This window comes from Rana temporaria, chromosome 4, assembly GCF_905171775.1.
Source record: "Rana temporaria chromosome 4, aRanTem1.1, whole genome shotgun sequence".
Lineage (NCBI taxonomy): Eukaryota > Metazoa > Chordata > Amphibia > Anura > Ranidae > Rana > Rana temporaria.
In genome coordinates this window covers 98,854,899-98,867,127 of record NC_053492.1, presented here as the reverse complement: position 1 = coordinate 98,867,127, position 12,229 = coordinate 98,854,899, and the positions used below count along the sequence as shown (strand labels likewise).

Genomic DNA, 12,229 nt, shown 5'->3' with positions numbered 1-12,229 from the left:
TAGAACAAAACCGATCGTTAGTAGGCACGACCATCGGTTAAAAATCCACGCATGCTCAGAATCAAGTCGACGCATGCTTGGAAGCATTGAACTTTGTTTTTTTCAGCACGTCGTTGTGTTTTACGTCACCGCGCTCTGACACAATCGTTTTTTTAACCAATGGTATGTAGGTGCGACGGACCATCAGTCAGCTTCATCGGTTACCCGATGAAAACGGTCCATCGGTCTGTTCTCATCGGATGGACTGATCGTGTGTACGAGGCATAAGGGCAGGGAATCTTCATCGGGGAGAGTCTCTCTACCTTATTATCCTAGGGATAACTGTCTCCGGTATATTTAAGCTGCCACAGAAACAGAAAGTGAGGGAAATTCTTCCAATGGGAACACTTTTTCTGGTGACATCCGTCTAATGAGTGAATAAGAGCCGTGTCCCTAAGACAGGAACTAAGGGGGACAAACCTGACAGAAATCTTAGATGCTGAACTCTAGGCAGATAGAAAAGACACATGGATGTGATCTGGTATCTGTCTGCTATGTGAGAGGAAGAAGCAGCACAAGGAGCCTTGCTAACTAGAAGCATGCTGATAGGAGGAGAGCAGAGAGATGTGCTGATAACTGTGCTGCTTCTCCTTTCACTGCCCAGTAGCAGACTGGGGGAGGTTCAACGACAACTATGGCTTAAAGGAGGTGGGTTGGATGATGCTGGACATCAAGTGGCAGAAAAAAGGACTGCAGAGGAAATCTCAAGAAGGTAAATATTAAGGCAAAAGCTTGTTTTGTTATGTTATCTTTTTATTAGGCTATTCCTTTGTATCCTGTTTTTGGGGTCTGTTTGGCTGGAATTCTGCATTAAGTATTCCCTACCTACATCTAAAAAAAAAAAAAAAAAGGCCTTATTTATTTAATTATATGTTCATTATTTAATTATATATTATAAATAAAGACAAAATAAACACAGGAAGTAAGGCATAGTGCAAATTTCTTTCCTGCAACCACGGGTTGCAGGAAAGAAATTTGAACGATTCCCCCATCAACACAGACAGTGTTGACAGGGGGAATCCCTCCTGCTGAGCAATTGATTGCTCCTGGCGGAGGGGCAGGCAGCCGCTAGCAATAATCACAAGAGAATCCGGCAGGCTGGTAGTACCCAAGTTGATCGATCAATCAACTTGGTATCATTCAGCCTGCCCATTAATGGTTGGAATCTCGGCCAGTTGGAAGCTCGGACGAGCAAAAATTTGAACTGTGTATGTCCGGCCTTAGAAGTTTGTTAGTGCATTTTTGGTATAGTTTTAAAGCATACTGGATATGTTGGATATTTAATACATGTACATTTTTATATTACCAAGGTACTTTAAGTTTAGACTGCCCAGATTTCCAAAATATCCCTGGCTTTCCTTTGGCATGGGAACGTGCTGACTTTGGGTTTGGAAATGTTGAGAAGATAATTTTCTCTGTTAACTCCTCTAAATGGCAGAGTGTGTCTATCAAATGGATTTTCGTCAATACTAATTGTATATCTTTTGCAAGGCTTCAAGACCTTGACGCAAGTTAATTAGATTTGGCTTATGCCATAAAGGTGTCACATATTGCACAGAACAACAAAGGACTATGTGGAATATCACCCATGATCCCGTGCAGTCTTTAGGAAACCATCATTTATTCTTCCTATTAGCCTGATTTTCTATGAATGCTTCAGGTTTTCAGGGCTTTTTCATTTCATTTATCATTTAAAAAGCATAAATAGTTACTTGATCTTTCTTTCCTCTTTCCAGTTCCCCGTGATTGATATTCAAATACAATCATTTCATTTTTACACTGAACAATAAATTCCAGTTCTATGGTGCAATGTGATATCATCAGGAGACTGAATATTTACAATAAATACTCAAGAGAACATCATTTAGAAGTGTGATTCAAATGATGCAATTTATTTTCTAACACAAAAAAGACTAAAATCCACTAAATATAACTTTAAATAATAAATGAACAAAAAAGGTGATCACTTAGGTAAGAACCTGAAGATAAACGTATTTGTATGATAGGCTTGAGCCAAAATACATTCATTTTTTTTCTGAAAAGGGAAGACTAAAGCTTTTTCAAATGCTGCATTAATTAAGTAGATGTAAACCCTAACTGGATGTTTTTCCGTTTGCTTAAAGCGGAGGTTCGCCTAAAAATAATTATTAAAAGCCAGCAGCTACAAATACTGCAGCTGCTGACATTTAATAAATGATCACTTACCTGTCTATGGTGCCCGTGATGCCTTGCGGCTTCATTTCCTGATTCCCTTTACCGAGGATGGCGGCGCGGGCAGCCGAGAGCCAAGCGACTGATCGACCTTGGCTGCCGACTTCATTTCCTGGTTCCCTGCTGCACATGCGCAAATAGCGCTGTGCGTCCTCACTGGTCCCCGCTGACTTCTGGGACCTGTGTGTTTCCCAGAAGACAGTGGGGGAGGACAGTATAGGCGCCGGACATGACATAGGTCACCACGATCACTGCAGTGATCTATGTCAGAAAGTGGGAGCAAATACCTGTATTGCACAGGTATCTGCTCCCCCCTCCCCTTGAAAGGTGCCAAATGTGACACCGGAGGGGGGGAGGGATCCAAAAAGTGGAAGTTCCATTTTTGGGTGGAACTCCACTTTAAAGAGGGGTTCCGGGCTTAATTCTTTATTGATTTTTGCAAGCTAAAATTAATCACATTAAATAGTCCCTAAAACATATTAATAGCTCCCCAATCGTTCCAGAAATCATTGCAAACACTTGCCTTATATCTTCCAGCTCATGTTGTGGCCGTATCCATATATGTGTGGGCATGTGAAGCCCAGCTCCTTTTTCATCCTGGTTTTCAGGGAGTGGTGCATGCTGGGCGATTTTTAGGCACAGTAATGCCCAGAGAATGAGTGTCATTATTTCCCAGGAGGCAATGGGGTATTAGGGCAGGAAGTTGAACTACCTACTGTAGGACCAGGAACTAGGCAGATTATGAAATCTGCCTAGTAACAGCCAGATAGAAGTGGGTAATGTTTTATTTATTTTTTTACATTAAAGGCAAGCTGTTAATAGAAAGTTCATTTTTAGGGTGGAACTACGCTTTAAGTACTGTGTATCATAAAGGATTAAATATGAGGGGAGAACTATACATGGAGTATAGGGTAATCCCAGGTATCTGTACCTGGTAAACTAATTATCTTAAAATCTCTACAAACCCTTATCTGGAACTTTACTGGTACCCTAAGGCCCTGTACACACTATCGGACAAAACCGATGAAAACGGACTGAATGTCCGTTTCATTGGTCCAAAACCGACCGTGTGTGGGCCCCATCGGTCCGTTATCCTTCAGTCGAAAAATGTAGAACTTGCTTTAAAATTGAACCGATGGACGCCTAACCGATCGGTCAAAACCAACAGTTAGTACGCAAAAGCATCGGTTCAAAACCCACGCATGCTCAGAATCAAGTCGACGCATGCTTGGAAGCATTGAACTTCATTTTTCTCAGCACATTGTTGTGTTTTACGTCACTGCGTTGGACTCGATCGGTTTTTAAACTGATGGTGTGTAGGCACATCAGACCATCAGTCAGCTTCATCGGTTAACCGATGAGAACGGTCCGATGGACCGACCGTATGTACAGGGCCTTATTGTTTTATCTCACAAAACATTTTTTCTAAAATCATTTACATTTATTGTTAAAATTAATCCAATAAAAGAGACAGCCACATACAAAAAAATATACAACTACCAAAAAGGACATTTATTGGTGAATCCACTGAAAGAACGAAAATAAGAATTGACTTTCCATCTAGAGCTTTCCACCAAAATGTAATAATCGTATCATTTTATTTTTATCTGAAGAACCATCCTGTAAAATGTTCCAAAGCTTTGCTTGATGTGTTTCACAACTTACAGATCTTTGGCAATGTCAATTTAAATTCACTATCCATGTTTCACATAAAAAGACTGCATGTAAGAACTGGTGTCTTGCCCAGGTGGACCATTGGGAGTATATATTTTCTTAGAGAGCAGAGCGTATCAGTTTTATATTGATGATTACTACTATACGTGTAAGGGCTCATCCATATCTCTACTTGTTGAACCTACTTTGCTTTAACCAGTGAAACTTAATATACCATAAAAACATGTAAGTAACTTGTAATCAATAGAATAGATGTGTCAGTACATGGAGGAATAAATATCAGGCTAGGAAAGTGATGTATGCAATGCAGTTCAATTGTGTATGCACACACTGTTAAACTGAAAGAGAGTAATAGACATGACAGATTTAGTTTACCAATGTTTACTATGCATAATAATAATAATAATGAAGAGCAGTGCCATTTACCTCATGAACCCAGTGTAGGATATTATCTTTACACTTTTCTTTATTTATATTTATAGTAGCATTAATCAGTAAAGGGTTAATACTCTGTGCTTTCCAAGAACATACAGTATATACGATCAATGGTCCTGGCCAAGCCACAGTTTCCTAAATGCAGTCATGTGAAACATGGATAGTGAATATATAGTGGGGGATATTTACTAAACTGGATTCTGGTGCAGCTGTTCATAGTAGCCAATCAGCTTCTAACTTCAGCTTGTTCAATTAACCGCTTCCAGGCTGCACATATAACTGTACATTGTTTCTTGTTGTCGGGTCTGGGGCGTGCCAGAGGCTCACTCCCGCTGTAAATGCCGGGACCCACCGATTGTTCGTAGGAGAAACAGAAAGGCGGTCTGCCTATGTAAACTAGGCAGACCATCATTTTGTCACAGGGATAGATTGATCCTGTGTTCTTGCTAATCAGAACACAGATGTCTCTCTTCCTCCAGTCAGTCCACCCCCTCACAGTTAGAAAGCATTACCTAGGAGCTCACTTAAACCTTTGATCGCCCCTGATGTTAACCCCTTCCCTGCCAGTGGCATTTATACAATTACAGTGCATTTTTTTTTTGGTGTATTGGTGTCACTGGTCCCCAAAAAGTGTCACGTTGTGTCCAATTTGTCTGCCAAAATGTTGCAGCCCTGCTAAAAATCGCTGAACGCCAACAACCGATTTTTAGCGGTACTGCGATATTGCGGCAGACAGATCGGACACTTTCTGATTACTGTATAAATGTCACTGGTAGGGAAGGCGTTAACACTAGGGGGAAATCAAGGGGTCAAATGTGTTCCCTCGTTTGTGTTTCTAACTGTGGGGGGTGGAACTGACTAGAGGAGGAGACATATCGTTGTTCCTAGCTAGTAGGAGCAGACAATCCGTCTCTCCTCTCCTTACAGAACAGTGATTTGTGTGTTCTGGCTCGCGTGCCCTTGATCACGCGTGGTCGGCGGTGATATAGCGCCTGCTATAGGCATTTAAAGGGCCGACATACAGCTACGACAGTTTGCGGGATTGTGCCGATCTACCGCAGTATAATGACTGCTGTCTCATAGTGTATGGCAAGAATCCACAGCCACAGGTGAATCGAGAAAAAAATTAATACTAACAGGACGTGCACTTTCTAAACAGTATATAAAGCTGAAGATAGCAGATATACATGTACAACTTTTGTAGGAGGATTTGTTTAATCTCTGTGTATCATCTGAGGCTGTTCACTTCACTGGGTATATGTGAGGGCTTACATCCACTTTAAGCTTTGACAATAAAAGCTGGAAATGTATTGGTTTTTATGCAGAGCTCCACCAGACAATGCACTCTACAGTTTTAGTAAAGTAACCCCAGTATATAAAGAGGAGTTCAACCCAAAATTGGAACTTCCTCTTTGAGGCCTCCTCCACATCTCTTGTTTGTGAAACAGAGCTTTTAGGGAGGAGGGGGAGCAGGTACCCAATATTGACAGGTACCTGCTCTCACTTCCATCTTGGACACATTAGGCAATTGGGAGCAGAAGTTTTCCCTCCCAACGTCTTCTGGGACACATGACAGTTCCTATAAGACTTCAGGACCAGTCACTCCTGCATTCGCAGTTGGCACCCGGCTGTGAAGCCGCAAGCTGTCACAGCCGGGTGCCCATAGTAGAGATGCTGGTTTCCCGCCAGAGGACATGGGGAGAACACAACACGGGTGAGTGCATCTCTGGATGATGGGACAGGTGAGTGGCTGTTTATTAAAAGTCAGCAGCTACACTTTTTGTAGCTGCTGACTTTAATAAGCAAAAACATGACTGGAATTCTGCTTTAACCATAACCTTATGATCACCAACCTAATATTGATTTGGTCCCCATTTTCCACCAAAACAGACCCTCTTTGCTGCCAAAACAGCCCTGAACCATCTATGGTTCATCACTAGACCTCTGAAGGTATGCTGTGGTACATGGCAGTCATCTTTATATCATGGCTGATGTATGGGCTAAGGGTAACATTTCACTCATTCACACTCTTGAAGACACAGACCTATAATTTGCAAATTACCCTGAGTAAATGTCTTTAGAACAATCTCTTTTTTTCTACATGAAAAACATGATGGACCTTGAGATAAAATGATTAAATGAGTCAATGAATGTAGTTCTTGATGGGAAGTAGAGTCATTAATACATGGAAAAGGAAACCATAATATCTCTGCATATACTTAATGTTCGCTGTAGCAATTGTACGTTTTTATACAGGATATCTTTTGTGATGGATTTATAATAAAATTTAATGTAAAATATTTCAAATCTAGTGCTTAGTGAGGTAACAAAGAGAACACTGCAATGTCCCAATTAGGTTGTAGAAATGAAGATAAAAATGAAAGAAAGAAAGACATTTTTTTTTATTTGATTAAAAAAACATATTTACTGTGTATCCTACATAGCTGCCATTTTCCCCCTAAAATTCTGTTTTCACCCTTTTTTAACTTTTTTTTTTGCAATTTAATGCTACTGATCTCCAGCCTTCCTTAGCTGTCTACGTGCACTCACTCCAGCATTAAAGAGGTTGTAAACCTCAGAAAAAAAACCTGCAAGACAAGGGCATAATGAGCTAGTATGCATTGCATACTAGCTCATTATGAAATACTTACCTCAGAGAATGATGCCCTGAATCGGCGCCCTGAAAATAGAGGGTAAACTGTGCCGACATGTTATACGTAGGGGGCTGTGGAAACTTTTTTTCCTAAAACTTCCCTCTTAAAGTTAGGGTGTGTGTTATACGCCTGTGCGTGTTATACGCCTGTGCGTGTTATACGCCTGTGCGTGTTATACACCGTTAAATACGGTATTTACATAGCATTTTTATTACCTTATGATCCATTACATATTTGGCTTCCATTAGCAGGATGACAATGCTTTTATTGCACTGCATAGTTTTTCCCTGTGGATAGGGTATTCTTAGATGAGCATGCAGTTTTAAATAAAATCTTAATAAAAGACACACATTAAAGTTCAAGCTAAAAGGACTGGGTGAATGCCCAGCAGGGACAAAGATAAAAACCTGATAGAAATGAAACACTTCTACATTGTCCAAAAATACAAAAAAATTTTTTTTTGATATTTTAGTTATATATATATATATTAAAATGTAGAGTGGCGATATCTGCACTCAATTGAAATAGAAATACCTTGGTGCTCCACACAAATATAGCAATATCAGAAGGTATAGTGGTTACTCTGAGGTCTTCCACAACAGTTTGTTTACATTTACTATGTTACTATGCTCTTGTAACTACACATGTTATACACTGATCAGCTGTAACTTTATGATGACCCACTTAAGTTTGAGTGGGTCCCTCTTTTCCACCAAAACAATCCTGACCCTTCCAGGCATGGACTCTACTAGGTCTCTAAAAATATAATGTGATATCTGGCAACAAGGTGTCAGCAGCAGGATCCTTTAAGTCATGTAAGTTGTTAGGTGAGGCCTTCATGGTTTATACTTTTTCCATCACATCCCACAGATGCTCAATTGGATTGAGATTTGGAGAAGTCAACACCTCAAACTCATTGTTGTGTTCCTCAAACTATTCTTGAACCACTTTTGAAGTACGATAGGATGCATTATCCTGCTTAAAGAGGCCATCAGGGAATGTTGTTTTCCTGAAGGGCTGTACTCCAGCAACAATGTTTAGGTAGGAGGTATATGTAAAAATAAATTCCACATGAATGGCAGGACCCAAACTATCCCAGCAGAATATTTCCCAAAGTATCACACTGCCTCTGTCAGCTTGCTTTATTTTCATGCTGCATTCTGGTGCCACTTCTTCTCCAGGTAAGCAGTGCACATGCACCCAGCCATCCAGATGATGTAAAAGAAAATGTAATTCATCAGACCATGTCACCTCCTTCCATTGCTCTGTGGTACAGTTATGATGCTCCTGTGCCCATTGTAGGCACTTTTGGATGGGCACACGGGTCAGCATGGGCACTGTGGCCAGTCTTTAGCTACACAGCCTCATGCACAACAAATGGAGATGCCCATTTTTCCCACCTTCGATACATCAACTTGACTAACAAAATGATATTAACAATGCAATTCACTTAATTTACTGTCAGTGGCCATAAAATTATGGCTGAACGGTGCATATCCTAATTTATTCTGTAGCTGCATGCATCTACCATTTGCTAGGTTCCAAACCCTACATCACTGTAATGGTTCTCATTCATCTAATGGATTACTATGAGAAAATGGCTACTGAAGTTATGCTTTCTTTGTCAAGTCTTTTCCTGCTTTGCAAACTGGACAGTGATTGAGCAACAGAGCATCAATAATGTTATCCTTTGTGCTCTGCTCTTCTGTAAAGATCTTCACAAGGCCGGATTAATTGGGCTGAAAATATTTTTGTTTTGCTCCACTATCTTATTTTCTCCACTTTTTAAAAAGGTGAATAGGAAACGTGTGGTGTCAAAAGTAAAGTGACAATACGTTATGCTTTTGTTATCGGAGCGAGTGCCAAGGCCACAAATGCATGGATCTGTCACCTAAAGCTGCCAGGGAATGCAAAAGGATTGGCTAGCTTTCACAGCTAAGACACAGACTGAATGTGCAGGCATGCTGTGTGACTGTCTACACATCAGCGTGTTGTTTTTTGGAGCCCACAACAACGTGTGACAACACTACACCTGCAGTGAGACACTGCATGACCAATGTTGTCACCCTGTGACAGGATACATAATTTTGCTGGCAGGATAACTAGATAAAATTAGGGAAAACTCACTCAACTACAACAAATAGTAACAATGTTCTAAAAGGGGAGGTAAACTACCACATGTTATATTTTATACTATGTATTTATATGCAATTTAATTGAAAGGTAAATAAAATAAAAAGTAATGGAAACGCTGACATTTTCCTAAGGAAATTGCTTCTGTTTCTCTTTATATATTCATGACAGAAAAATTAACAAGCTTTAAAATGTAACACCAGCTTTTTTGAGAAAAAAAAAATTGTATATACTATACATAAAAAAAAAGGTTTTTAGAAATGTTTTTTTGCAGATCTTTTTTGCTGATCAAAACCTTTCTCTATTTGGTTGAAATTGACTTTAACCTTAGAGTGTCCTTTCTGGAACTGGTTCATAAGCGGGAGGATCTGCCTTAATTATTATATTCAAATGGTTACAGTGCGTTCCCCTTTATTTCAATGTGTTAACTATCTTTCATAAATTATTAAATAAAAGAAAAGTGTGAAAAAATTAAACCCCCACTTGTAGCTTATGTTTATACAGGATTCACCTTAACCACTTAATCCCCGGACCATTTTGCTGGCCAAAGACCAGAGCACTGCGTTGCTTTAACTGACAATTGCGCGGTCATGCGACGTGGCTCCCAAACAAAATTGATGTCATTTTTTTCCCACAAATAGAGCTTTATTTTGGTGGTATTTGATCACCTCTGCGTTTTTTATTTTTTGTGCTATAAACAAAAAAAGAGCGCAAATTTTGAAAAAAAAACAATATTTTTCACTTTTTGCTATAATTAATATCCCCCCCCCAAAAAAAAAATATATATATATATATATATATATATATATATATATATATATATATATATATATATATATATATAAAACATTTTTTTTCCTCAGTTTAGGCCAATATGTATTATTTTATATATTTTTGGTAAAAAAATGCATCAAGCATATATAGATTGGTTTGCGCAAAAGTTATAGCGTCTACAAATTAGGGGATAGAATTATGGCATTTTAATTATTATTATTTTTTTTACTAGTAATGGCGGCGATCTGCAATTTTTATCATGACTGCAACATTATGGCGGACACATCGGACACTTTTGACACATTTTTGGTACCATTCACATTTATACATCGATCAGTGCTATAAAAATGCACTGATAACTGTGAAAATTACACTGGTAGTGAAGGGGTTAACCACTAGGTGGCGCTGAAGGGGTTAAGTGTGCCTAGGGATGTGTTCTAACTGTAGGGGGGATGGGCTTTGTGTGACACTACAGTGATCACCGCTTCCGATTACAGGAAGCTGTGTACACTATCCTGTCACTAGGAAGACTGGGGAAATGCTTGTTTACATCAGTATTCCCCCTTCTTCCTCACATCGAGTCCACGGTTGGAGTCAAGGTGCTCAAGGCAGGCGCGCGTCCACAATGCCACTCTTAAAGGGCAACGTATATATATATGATCTGCTCAGCTGTGCCATTCTGACGACTTATATCGGCGTGAGCCAGTCGACAAGTGGTTAAGATGGATTTGCTGCTGCTACTAAGGCATGAACCTCAAACTACTGAAAACACTACTCACAGCGCTACCACTTTAAGTTATTATGTCTAGCTTATATCATTCATGTGTTATCATCACAATACTAATTTATATGCTGCATTTAATTATATTACTCCTTCAAACATACATATATCATATAGATGTAATAATATATAGTCCACAGAATTATCTACCTTTATTATTATCACCTAGACAGTCTCAGTTTTGCAATGAGAGAGCTGTGGTGTCAGAATCACTTCAAGTGAAACCAAACCTTGTTGCAAGGTATAACTGTAACTTGACCTAAAGCAGAACTTTACCCATAACAACCTGATAAAAATAACAACTTGATAAAATAGTGTTCTTTAGCAAGGAACATACATTCCACATTACTGATTATGCTACCAAAATGAATGTGTGCTGTAAATCTCCCTGTTTCTTCTTTCCAGAGGTTGCCATTTTGCTGAAGCCCAGAGCCCCTGAGCAGCAGTGAATATTTAGGCTAGATTGACCTCTGGTGGCTCTGGTTTTGGGCACAGTGCCAAAAAAACGCTGAGCATGTGCAGAGCAGGGTGAGACAGTGTATTACTGGAATGTAAACCGTATGGACACTTATTTTTAATGTTTTACATAGCTATACCTGCAAAAGAGGCAGCCTAAAGTGAGCTATCAGGACTTGATTTGCTGCCTAAATTTCCACTTTAAGAAAAAAACTTCTGGAAAAAGCAGCCAATAACACAAACTAGAAATAAGATTTCCGGAAACCTCAGATTGCTGTATTCCAAAATAAAAACTTTTTTAGAAAACCAAACTGACTACAGGATGAACTCACAATAATGCCATGCGTGCTTGGTGGAGGTGTAGAGAGCCAATTGGCACTCACACAGAATAGCAGGAATGCAAGCATAAAAAAACTCATCCAGTGAGTAATGAACGTTTAAGCATGACATTGCTGCTCAGTATTGATGTATACATGGGAAAGGCCCCGCCAGAGTCACGTGCGTGCGAGCGCACCCACTGCATGGCGGAATACCGTGCACGAGAGACAGCATTGGGATTTGTGTGTGTGAGTGTAAACACACAAATCCCTGTTCTGTCAGCAGGGCCGCTGATAAGGTAGTACAGCCAGCCCTGTTGTACTGGGCCCCGGACGCAGTTAGCGCTAAAATTAATTTCTAGCAAAAAAAATAAAAATAAGACTTTATAACCCACAGCCCCACACCCACTTTATTGCCAGGGAATATAGTCATTTCCTGGGCCCCCTCAGGTCAACAGAGGGGCTCAGGAGGTGAAAGCAGAGGAGGGACTTTTTTGCCATTTTCGGGCACAGGCACACAATCCCCCACTACATTCTGCTCTTAACCTGTGCACCTACACAGATTATAGTTCCGGCCATTCACTGTGTGCCTTCCTTTGCGGATGGATTATATTGTGGAGTGGCTCCCCTGCATCAGAGTCCCGGCGCTGCAGTCCGAGGGAGAGAGCGATCACTGTGACTGAGGAGGCTCCCAGTTCAGCGGGAGAACTTGTGGCGGTGATACATAGGCAAGCACCCCCCTTCAGGTGACACAC

General features: G+C 40.1%; 1 protein-coding gene across 1 annotated transcript in view; it reads left to right on the top strand.

Moving 5' to 3' along the window:
* The window catches only part of SNTG2 (syntrophin gamma 2), a 625,709-nt gene that overhangs the window by 425,810 nt on the left and 187,670 nt on the right, over window positions 1-12,229 (top strand).